Below are 13,031 nucleotides of genomic sequence, written 5' to 3' on the forward strand. Positions count from 1 at the left end.
TGTAAAAGAGCCTCCACAGCTATTGCGGCACTGTCCCGGATGATGTCCAATAGCTCTGCGGTGTACGCCAGTAAGCGCAAGCTTCTGGCTAGTGTTGCTACGTTCATACTTAGGTATGGTCCATACTTTAGGTATGGTATTAGTGAGGACATGGAGTGCTTCGAAATGCGCGGCACAAGAGGCATACGCAAGACTGTCAGGATGGCCTCTATGGTCAAATGGCAGCGCGCGTGGGACAGTTCCACCAAAGGAAGGTGGACCCATAGGTTGATACCGAGGGTAGATAGTTGGATTAATGGACAACTTGGTCCAGAGAATGTGTAGGGATGAGATTAGCTGGAATGCCGTTTCAACGGCTATCACCCATATCGTCTGGGAGCTACAGAGGAGGTGGCGCGTGGACTCGGAGAATGGCTAGTCCAGATGCAGTACAAGAGGTACAGGGGTTCGAAGTCGGCTTCGTAGGTCATACCGGTGCCCTGCGGTCGAGATCGACCGTTACAGCGATTAAGTGGCCGCGGAGAGAAAGTCCCGATAGCGATGCTGTCGTGGCGTCAGTCTACTGGGTTGGATCTGAGCCCGCGGTTGGAAAGGGGTCCCCGGCAAGGGTCGGGGTAGGTGAGACCCTGCTGTCTGCAACCTACGGATGCATCTGATAGGGCCTGAAGGGTAGTAATACCAGTGGCGTAGCAAGGGGGGGGCGGAGGGTGCGGTCCGCACCGGGCCCCCGAATCTAGGGGGCCTCCAAATCAGGGCAGGTTTAAACCTTCCCTGATTTGGAGGCCCTCTGAATTCGGGGGTCCAGTTTGAATAAAGTTCTGTGATTAGCGAAAGATTCTTACATATAAGTATAAGTTAAATACTTGCCGATCTGCTGATAGGTATGTAGGGGCCTCTTCGTGATTATCAAGAGATTTTGGAATGGGGAACACAGATGGCTATTTTGATGTTTTATTATTAACAATTATAAATGTACACACTTTATTCATGTAGTTTCGGTAGTTTTGTTTATATTAATTTGATGACTACTCTTTGCACCTGCAGGAGCCCCAAAATACAATAAAAAATGTGTTCGAAATCAAAATGTAATTTTACGATATTCAGTACCGATATGGAAGTATAATTCATGAGTATTATTAAAATGTCCCTGATATCCTAACCACAGAACCAAACATAGGTGTTGATTTAGCATAAGATAGCAGCTGAAATTCAGGGGCCCCATTTATCAAAATTAAGAACTGAACGCATGTTACGTTCTTGAAGGGTTTCTGCGGGAATTCCTTCGGGCAAGAATATATTTTTCGATTTATCAGGCAGTTACTTCAAAGACTTCTACAAAAATTCCTCTTTGATTTACTTCAGAACTTTTTTCAGGGATTGCTTAAGAAAACTTTCTAAGTATTGGTTTACGAATACTTACAATGATTGCTTCAGGAGTTCCTCCTGACATTTCTTCAAGAATTTCTTCAAACAATTATCAAGAAATATTTCAGGAATTCCTTTGAGATTTTTTTTGTAAGAATTTCTTCAAGCAGTCGTTCAGAAATACCATTTCGGAACCGTTCATAAAGCCATTCAAGGATTATATCATGAAGCTCTTCAAGAAATCCTTCAGATGGACCTCAAGGAATTTCTCCAAGAATGATTTTAGAGATTCCTTCAAGAAGGAATCTTGCAGTAGTTCCTCATGGAAAATATATTTGATGATTTTTTGAGATTTTTGAAGCCATACCCGAATAGATCCTTGGGAGATTTTCCAAAGAAATTTGAATGTATTCCCGAAGGAACTCTTGTAGAAATGTCTGTAGGATTTTTTGTAGAAATTTCTAAAAAAAAAACTTTAAGAATCGCTTAGATGAATTCTAAGATGTATTAGGAAAGAATCATTGGGTTGATTATGGAGGTATATTTGATGATGTTCTGGAAGGATTACTACAGTACTATGAAGTAGTACTACAAGTACTAGGAGTACTATGAGTAATTACTTAAAGGATTCCTGAAAAAATCTGTAAGCAAAGGGATTTTTGGAAGAACTAATTATGAAATGCCTAGATAATTTCTCAAGAAATCAATGACGGAAACCCCAAAGAATTCCAAATTCTTTGGTGCAAATAAAAAAAAAAACAATCTTCAAAAGAATTTCCGCAGGAGGCCTTGGGTGAATTTCTGTAAGACCCCCTGAGGAAATTTGTGCAGGAATTCTTTAGGGATGAATGTGTCCATCCTTGTAGGGTTATCTGAAAAAAAACTTCGAGAAATCCATGAACGAATCTTTATACGTAACTTGAAAAACAAAATCCTTGTTGGAAAGATTACATTTTACTGGAATTTCTTAAAAGATTCTTGAACGAATTGTGAAAAAGGACTTAAAAGCATTGCCTAAGGGATCTTTGAATGATTTTCTACAGAAATTATTAGAGGAATTTATGAGGAAATCCCTGCAGGTATGATTACTAAAGAAATGCTTGAACGAATTCTTAAGAAATCCTTGAAAGGACTTCCAAGAAAAAATCGTATGGGGCAGTGCAAAAAAAACCCTTGAAGAAGTTTCTAAAAAAATCTTGAAGGAACTCCAAAGTATTCCTCTGAAAAAATGCTGAAGAGAACATGTGGGAATCGTTTGTGGCTATCTTTAAGAAACTCTTTCTTGGGATTACATAATACTGAAGAAAATCCTTCAAGGAATTGAAGAAGAAGTTCCTAAGGAATCGCTGTTGCAACTTTCGCAGAAAATCTTCGAGGAATTTGTCAAGAAGTCCTTGAAGTATTTCCCAGATGAATCGTAAAAGATATCCAAGAAAGAGCTCTTGGAGCTCCGCACTTGAGAAAAAAATATTGATTAAATCGTTAGAAACATTTCGTTAGAAGTTTCGTGAAGGAAATCCGGACGAAACTGGTGTAATCGCTAAAGAAACCGTTAAAGGCATCAATAGAAAAAAAAAGCTGATAAAAACCTTGGAAGAATTCCTAAAGGATTCATTGAGGAATTCCAGTAAAATCTCTTGGAGTAATTCCTGTGAGAATTTTTACATCATTTATTACAATTTTTGAAGTATTCCTTCGGTTTTTTTTTATCTTTTTCAGTAGTTAATTCGGAAACCCGTGTACAGATTCGTTAAGGAATATCTTTAAACATTAACTTGAGAATCCATTCGGCTATTGCTCTGAAAATTTCCTTTGACGATATATTTGATTAATTGTTAGGCATTTCCTTTGGAAACTTCTTCAACTATTTCTCAGAAATGATTTTTATTTCTACGATTTTTATTTCTACGAACTTCTTTAGATTTCTATTTCTACGAAAATTTTGTTGGGAATTCCGTCTGCAACTTTTCACTGACTTTTTTGGACAATTCGTTTGAGAAAACCTCTGGTAATAACTTTCGGAATAACTTTAACACTTTTCTGGAAACTTCTATGCCAATCCCTACGGGAATTGATTTTTGGTAATTTATTCGGTGAGCTTTCTGTGAGTCCCCTGAAAAAAACTTTCAAATATCTTTTAGCGGTTTTTTTTTGGCAAATTGGGAAATGCTTTGATTGGATTTGATCCGAAAGTTCCTATAAGAGTATTCTTGGAATTTTCTCTGCAAATGTTTTTGAAAACTATTTCGGCATAACTCTTTTGGAATTTCTCAGCAATAATATTCAAAGTTGAATTAGGTTATTATTTTTGAAAATATCTTTGACAGAAATTTTTAAAATTCTTTGGGTTTGGAAATTTATTACGGGATTCAGCAATTTCTCTAAAAGTTCTACCAGCAGTCCCTTTGCTCATATACCTGACAATTACTATTGTAATTCTTTCAAAAGCACAGCGTAAGAAAAATTAACTTTTGGTCTGTCTCAAGAGCAAACTAATGTGTCTCTGACAGATTTTGGGCCGCGGTTATGTTAAGTACGATACAAACCACCCTCCAAAAATTGCATGCAAGTTTACATATTAACATAAAATGCTTAAATCTTTCAAATTTGATTTGATAAAACGAAATATTTTGCGTGAGTCGTAAATTTAGATGTCAATTGACTATTTTACCTTTTAATTGCTTAAAAAAATATATTTCCATGCTTAACGGCTTGCAGTCAAAAAAGCCCAAAATCGCATATTTTGCCCTATAAATTGAGGTATAGCTCAAAATTGTGGCGTCCTGAAACAAATCTGAGCCCGGATTCGGATTCAGCGGCCCAAAACCTGTCAGAGACACATACAGGTACTTTGAAAATTAATTAGTCGATTCGTTTGTAAATTTGAGTGGCAACTATTAAAAACTTCTTTGGTAATTCCTCTGTAATTTTTTTCTGATAATTCTTTATTAAATTCCGTCTGTTATTACTTTTGATGTTCTATGAGATACATCTTTGCAAATTAAAAATAAATCCACAAATTTACAACGGAACGACCGAGAAAAATCTCAATTTCCAAAAAATTAAGATGATTACCAGAAGAGATCACGAACAATTTCCTAAAAATGTATGAAGAAATTTCTATAGAATTTCTAGGAGGAATTTCTGTGAGAATTGAAAGAATTCTTTTTTTTTTGAGTTTCTAAAGTATTCATTGGAGGAATTTATGAATCCTTGAATAGGCTTATTAGAAGAATTTCTAAAAAAAATCTAGCAAAAACACTCAATGCATCCCCTGAAGGAGTTCCTATGGAATTTCTTGGATGAATTTGTGTAAGAATCTCTGGAAAACCCTTGCAGTAGTAATTAAATAAATACATGAATAAATCCTTGCATAAAAAGACCTCAAAAGATTTCTTGTACAAAATTATTTGTAAAATACCTGAAAAAATCAGTTTAGGAATGAATGAATGAAATCATTCGAAGAAACTCTAAGAAAATACTTGGATAAAATCTAAACGAATCTTCGGGCAAATCGCAAGAGAATTACTAAAGAAATCTCTGGAAAAAATCCAGAAGGAATTTTGGGAGCAATTTCTAAAGGCTGCCTTAAAGTAAATCCTTTAGAATTTTGAATAAGCTTAGAACATTTCCTAAATCCTTGGAGAGACTTCTGGAGAAGTTATTTGTTTTGATAAGATAGTAGGGTCTGGGACCATTTGGGCAGGAGCACCTATTTTGGGCACTTGCTGCTGTAACTCAATCATTTTTGAACCGATTGACTTGATTTTTGAAATACGATCAGGAAGGCACAGTATCTAGTTATGTTCAAAAATTCAAATTAATCGGTTTGAAATTGGCTGAGTTATAGCAGCAAGTGCCCAAAATAGGTGCTCCTGCCCAAATGGTCCCAGACCCTATATCTGTTTCTTTACTATTTAGTCATTTACGCTGCCATTTTTATCCCACTCAAAACAATGGAATGAAGCGTTATTGTTCTGTTTCTTATTTTTGTATATTTGTTAGAAGTGAGCACGGGTTATATAAAAAATAACGTAATAATTCTGGAGGAATCAATCATAAATTCTGGAGAAATAGAATTTTTTTGAAAAGTGCCCAGAGGAATACTAGCAAAAATTCCTGAAGGAACTCTTGAGAAAACTCCTAGGGTTGATGGATATTGAAAAATTCGTTAGAGGAAGTCCAGAAGGATTTTTCGAAAGAAAGTCCATCTAAAAATTTAATTTAATAAATTCAATTTCTTCAGTAATGTGGAGTGGACCTGGTATGATGGTTAGAACACTTGACCATCATGCCGAGGACCTCGGATCGAATCCCACTCCCGACAAACTCACAGAATGTGAGTTCTTCCTTCGGAAGGGAAGTAAAGCGTGGGTCCCGAGATGAACTAGCCTAGGGCAAAAAATCTCGTTAATACAGATAAAAAAAAAATCTTCAGTAGGAATCCTTGGAGATTTTGTTTAATTAATGGAGAAATCCTATGATGAATCTCTTAGTAAAACCTTAGAGAAATTTCTTGAAGAATCCTTGAAGATTTTTTTTTTGAAAAGGGAATTTTTGGTGGGATTTCTGAAGTAATCTTAGGAAGTAATTCTTAAGAAACCTTTAAAAGGACACTAAGATAAGTGATGAATGCTTGAGGAAATTCCAAGTTTAATTATTGGAGTAATATCTAAAAGAGTTATTTGAGGGAAGAATTGAGAAATACTTGAAGAATCTATGGAAAATCACCAAAGGAATATTAAGAGGATTCTCTGAAAGAAACGGAAGAATGTTTAAAGAAACCCTAGAAGGGCTTTTCTTCCTCTGAGGGAATCCCGATGTAATTTCTTGGAAGAACATCTGGTTCTAAATGAATCATTGATGATTTTTTGTAGTATTTTTTTCTGGAATTTTGAAAGAATTCTTCACACTATTTTTCATTCGCTGGAAACCAGCAAAATTTTGCTGGTTTTTGACATGCTGTAAAACCAGCAATCCAACCAGCAAAATATTTCTTGCTGAATTTTCAGCAATGCGTTTTGACAGTTTTTTTTGCTGGTTGTTCAGCAATTTCGTCCGAGCTGGAGTCTGGCCGGATTTCTTTCTTTTTTTCTTTTCAAGCGAAACAAAAATTGCTACTAATTGTTAGTTTCAACTTGATTTTCGGTATCCAATCGTAAGTAAATGCAATAAATACACATTGAATAAGTCGCACATTTCATTTTAACGGGACAATCGATGAAAATTATAACTTTTTTCGGCGAAATTTTCAGTCTTCTGCTTCCTAAGAATTTCGAACAAAAGCACACAAAAAGTGTCCAGAAAAATGTTAAGTGTTTGACAATTCTTTTTCTGGTGTTTCAGCAATTTCTTATTTTGCTGGATCTTCAGCTATCATTGCTGAATTTTCGGCAATTTTTGGTTTGCTGATATCCTTCCAGCAATTCATTTTGCTGGACGGGAAAATCGAAATTTGGTGTGTTTAGATGATCTTCTAGATGAATCCTCAGAATATAATTGATAGATTCTTGAACTAATATTTCGAGAAATACTCGATGAAGCCTTTGCAAGAATCTTTTGAATTACTCTGTAGTATTTTGAAAACATTCCTGCATATCTGAGGTGAACCAGCCAAGGGACTGAAAGCCTCATTAATAAGGCTAATTATTATAATATCATTCCTGAAGGAGTGCTTTTAGAGGAATACTGAATGATATCCTTGCACTAACAACTTAAAAGTTTCTTGAATACAAATTATTCTTCAAGAAAAATATCTTAAATAAAAAAGTAAAGCAATCTTTGAAAGCGTTTATAAATGATTATTTGGTGCAATTTCTAAATAAATTGTTAAAACATTTTCAGCATAATTCTTATAAAAAAATCTCGCGCTCCCGAAAAAAATCATAAAAGAAAACAGAAAATAAGATTATATAGATAATTTTTTTAACCTTCCGTTGGCCATCACTGCCAGCATCACTAGAATACTGAGCACAAAAAGCGAGCTTTTTTCAAAGTTTTGTACAAAATATAACAGTGAGATTATTCGACAGTTAAATATTAGATTTATCATTGTAAAATATGGACATATTATGTAATTTTCATGGGGGCCTACCAATTTGCTTCCGCACCGGGCCCCTAAATTCCTAGCTACGCCACTGAGTAATACCCTTCCTTTGCGGGCAGGTCAGATCGGGTTGCATGTGGGCATCAGTTCTTGATGTCCGCTCAGCAGTAGGGCGCGGGCGGGGTTGACCCTGCCCGCCTTCCGAGGACAAAGGGAGTGGCGAGGACCACTCGGGAAACTGGCTAAGCGCCAGCACGCTACCGTGATGGACTCTCCAGAGCGAGTCATCGATGTTCGTTGCTGCTAAGCTACGGTAGCTAACCTTGAGGGTGCGATATGCACTAGCCCCTCTCTGAAGCAATACCTTCTTGGTGGTTCCGGAGAGACGTAGGGTTTGGCGACCATAGGAATGTGTTTTAGTGGGTCGAGGAGAGAGTAGTCCTGGCTTCTACCGGCATTGTAGAAGACGGACTTAACCCCACACTACCTTAACCTTCCTGTTAGGGTGTCTGATGAGCAGATTAATCCCCGTATGGTTTAGAAGGAAAAACACACACACACACACACACACACACACACACACACACACACACACACACACACACACACACACACACACACACACACACACACACACACACACACATACACACACACACACACACACACACACACACACACACACACACACACACACACACACACACACACATGGTTATGAGAGTCGCGAGTGCCTACAGAACAATCTCGTCGGAGGCTGTATGCGTTATCGCTGGGATGATGCCCATCTGCATCACCCTAGAGGAAGACGTCGAGTGCTATCGGCGGAGTAACGTAAGGAATGCGAGAGCAGCTGCTAGAATGGACTCACTGGTGAAGTGGCAACAAGAGTGGGACAATGCGGCGAACGGAAGGTGGACCCACCGACTGATCCCAAATGTGTCGGCGTGGGTGAACAGGAAGCATGGGGAGGTGAACTTCCATCTGACGCAGTTTCTGTCCGGGCACGGCTGTTTCCGGAAGTACCTGTTTCGATTCGGTCACGCGTCTTCCCCTCTGTGTCCGGAGTGTGTGAACGTGGAGGAAACACCGGCGCACGTCGTCTTCGAATGCCCTAGGTTCTCGGAGATGCGCAGGGATATGCGCGGCCTGACAGTCGACAACATTGTCGAAGAAATGTGTCGCGACGAAGCTACGTGGAACGCTGTCGACAGAGCAGTAACGAGGATGCTGTCCGCGCTGCAAAGGAAGTGGCGCGAAGACCAGAGAGCGCCGGAACGCGATCGGAGTAGGCTTGATCCACCGCCGGGGACATGACTGAGTCGTCCGTTGCGTAGTACCGGTTTTTGGTCGTCGGAGCGCCGGTGAACCGGAAGTCTACCACCAACCGGAATCGCCGGGTCGACTTCGGCACCTTACTGGTCGGGATGAAAACATCGGTGTCGAGAGAACTTCCACCGTCGGGGTCTTTCTCTGTCGGAGTAGGCTAGGTCCGTCCACCGCCGGGGGCTAGACCGAGTATATCGCGGAGAAGCACCGGAACTTGGTCGTCGGGGCGCCTGTGAACCGGAAGCCAGTCTCCAACCGGAATCGCAGGAGAGACCTCGGCACCTGTCCGGGAAGAAACGGTTTCGGAAGATGTTCCACTGCCGGGGAACTCTTTGTCGGCGTAGGGTAGATCCACCGTCGGGGACTATCCGAGTCGTGCGCGAAAAACTGGAGTGCTAAAACGGCACCGTTCCTCGGAGAAACTCAGTATGATCCGAAGTACTTGCTGGTGGTATTAGAATAACAAATTTGGTGTGTGTTTGTGCTAACTGTGTCGCTGAATGGCGATAGGTTAGGTACGAACACGAGAACGACTAGAATAACAAATTTAATTTTAGAATAACAAATTTGGTGTATGTTTGTACTAACTGTGTCGCTGAATGGCGATAAGTTAGGTACGAAAACGAGAATGACTAGAATAACAAATTTAGAAGCGACAAAAAGTGCATGAGCACAATAGCAGAAGAGCGCATGAGCGCATTGCCCCCCCCTGAAGCAGTCGCATATCAGTGGTACCAGGGGGATCGAGGCGTCAAGGTGTAGCAGAGTTTTTCCAATCGGTTTTCTCTGCTTGGGAGGTTGGGAGGAAAGAAAAAAAAAACACACACACACACACACACACACACACACACACACACACACACACACACACACACACACACACACACACACACACACACACACACACACACACACACACACACACACACACACACACACACACACACACACACACACACACACACACACACACACACACACACACACACACACACACGCACACGACCCCCGCTGAAATGTGCCCGGAAAAGTTGAAGACGATCGTGGAAGGCCTTTTCCACACCATGATCCAACGCTGTGGCCGCCTACGCCATATGAGGACGAAGAAGATGAATCCAGAGGTTCACGGATCTCAAACGAAGAGCTAGTAATAGTTGCGAAGGGTCTGAAGGTGAAGAAAGCTCCTGGCCCGGATGGAATACCCAATGTAGTGCTGAAAACGGCGATACAGGCGTTCCCTGACATGTTCAGGACAGTATTGCAAAAATGCTTTGATGAAGGCTATTTTCCAGATAGATGGAAGATCCAGAAGTTGGTCTTACTGCCGAAACCGGGGAAGCAGCCAGGGGACCCAGCATCGTACAGACCCATATGTTTGTTGGATACCCTCGGGAAGCTATTGGAAAGGATAATCTTTAACAGGCTCACACATTGCACGGAGAGCGAGAATGGTCTATCGAGGAAGCAATTCGGGTTCCGAAAGGGTATCTCAACGGTGGATGCAATCCGGACAGTCGTGCATAGTGCAGAGAAGGCAGCCACGCAAAAGAGGAGAGGAAAACGGTTTTGCGCGGTAGTAACAATCGACGTGAAAAACGCTTTCAATAGTGCTAGCTGGGAGGCTATCGCCGTAGCACTACACAGGATGCGTGTTCCTTGTTACTTGTGCAGAATACTGAAAAGTTACTTCCAGAACAGAGTGCTGGTGTACGAAACGGAGTTGGGCCAAAAATCAACCACGATTACGGCAGGGGTGCCACAAGGTTCCATTCTAGGTCCTACGCTCTGGAACGCGATGTACGATGGAGTACTAACATTGCAGCTGCCCAGTGGAGTTGAAATCGTTGGATTCGCGGACGATGTCGTTCTTATGGTAACCGGCGAGACGCTAGAAGAGGTCGAGATGTTGACGGCGGAGGCGTTGGACACCGTTGAAGCGTGGATGACGGGAGCTAAACTACAGTTGGCTCATCATAAAACGGAAGTAGTGCTAGTGAGCAACCGGAAATCCGTTCAATCAGTAAACATCAACGTCGGACAATACGAAATTGCGTCGAAGCGTGCGCTGAAGCACCTGGGGGTGATGGTCGACGACCGTTTAAATTTTAACGCACACGTCGATTACGCCTGCGAAAGGGCGTCGAAGGCTGTCAACGCGATTGCTATGATTATGCCAAACGTCGGCGGACTGAGAAGCAGCAAGAGACGCCTTCTGGCTAGCGTTGCAACCTCAACCCTGAGATATGCAGTTCCGGCCTGGGCCACAGCGCTGAAAACACAGTGTAACCGAGGGAAGCTGAACAGAGTGTTCCGACTAATGGCCATGCGGGTCGCAAGCGCCTATCGTACGATTTCATCGGAGGCAGTAATCGTTATCGCTGGGATCGCTGGGGCCCATTTGCATTACCCTGGCCGAGGACGTGGAATGCTATCAGCGAAGGAATACAAGGAACGTGCGGAGCATCGTTAGAACGGATTCGTTGTCTAAGTGGCAGCAAGAGTAGGACAATGCGGGAAATGGAAGGTGGACCCATCGGCTCATCCCGAATGTGTCTGAGTAGGTGAACAGGAAGCATGGAGAGGTGAACTTTCATCTGACGCAGTTCCAGTCCGGGCACGGCTGCTTCCGGAAATATCTGCATCGGTTTGGTCACGCACCTTCGCCTCTCTGTCCAGAATGCGGAAACGAAGAAGAGACACCAGAGCACGTCGTCTTTGAATGTCCCAGATTCGACGAAACGCGCAGGGATTTGCCTGGTATGACAGCTGACAATGTCGTCCGCGAAATGTGCCGCGAAGAAGAGAAATGGAACACTGTCGACCGCGTAGTAAGGCGAATACTGTCGAGCTGCAAAGGAAATGGCGTGAAGACCAGAGGATCTCTGACCGCGATCGGAGTAGGCTTGATCCACCGTCGGGGACAAGACCGAGTAGACCGTGACGTAGTACTGGTTTGTGGTCGTCGGGGCGCCAGTGAACCGGAAGCCAACCTCCAACCGGAATCGCTGGGTCGACCTCGGCACATGGCCGGTCGTGATTGAACTGCGCGTTCGGGAGAACTTCCGTCGCCGGGGATTTTCTCCGTCGGAGTAGGCTAGGTCCACCGCCGGGGACTAGACAGAGTAGGCTGTGAAAAGCACCGGAGAACGGTCGTTGGGGCGCCTTTGAACCGGAAGCCAGTCTCCAACCGGAATCTTAGGACTGACCTTGACGCCGACCCGGGAAGATCGGTTCGGAAGAACTTCCATCGCCGGGGAACTCTTCGTCGGAGTAGGATGGGTCCACCGCCGGGGGCTATCCGAGTAGCGAGCGATCGTGGTGAACTGATAGTTTTGGACTAACAGGAGCCGAAGTAAGTCGCTTAATGACGAAAAAACGTAGAAGATTAACAAATTGCAAATTAACAAATTAACAAATTGTAATGTGCACTGACTGGAGTTGAAGTGTCGCTGAATGGCGACACAAATAGGAAAATAACAAATTCACTAACAGGAGCTCAATGGCTCAGCACGACGCATGTTGCACGCTGATCGGTGAAACGCTAGAAATTAAATAAATTAATAGCAAGAGCTAAATGGCTCAGCATGAAGGTAGCGAAAGAGCTTAGGAAACTATAATAATAAAAGCGTAGAATAACAAATTGGTGATGGTGCACAAGGCACAAAACGCCTCCCCTCCGAAGAAATACTGCATGGTGGTACCGGAGGGAAATTTAAGGTGGAGGTGAACTAGGAGAGTGTTTTTAGTGGGTAGGCGCACATTCGAATCCCACACAGCGTCTTTAGAAGATTTTTGGACTCCTAGAATAAAAAAAACACACACACACACACACACACCACCCGCAGACCCGTCGGCATATAGACCAATATGCTTGATTGACACGGCGGGGAAGGTGCTCGAAAAGATGCTCAATAGAATGTTGAGGTTCACTGAGGGCGTAAATGGTCTCTCGAGCAACCAGTATGGCTTCCGGAATGGGAGGTCCACCGTAGACGCTATCTTGTCGGTTACAAAAACCGCCGAGAAAGCACTCGAGCATAAGAGGAGGGGAATTCGCTTCTGCGGGGTGGTGACTCTGGATGTAAGGAATGCATTTAATAGCGCCAGTTGGGCTGCTATTGCCGATGCGCTCTTGCGTCTTGGGATACCGGAGTACTTGTACAAGATTCTCGGAAGCTACTTCCAGAATCGCGTACTAGTTTACGACACGGAGGTGGGTCGGAAGTGCTTTCACATAACCTCAGGAGTCCCGCAAGGTTCCATCCTGGGTCCGGTGTTATGGAATGTCATG

This window comes from Aedes albopictus, chromosome 1 (genome assembly GCF_035046485.1).
Source record: "Aedes albopictus strain Foshan chromosome 1, AalbF5, whole genome shotgun sequence".
Lineage (NCBI taxonomy): Eukaryota > Metazoa > Arthropoda > Insecta > Diptera > Culicidae > Aedes > Aedes albopictus.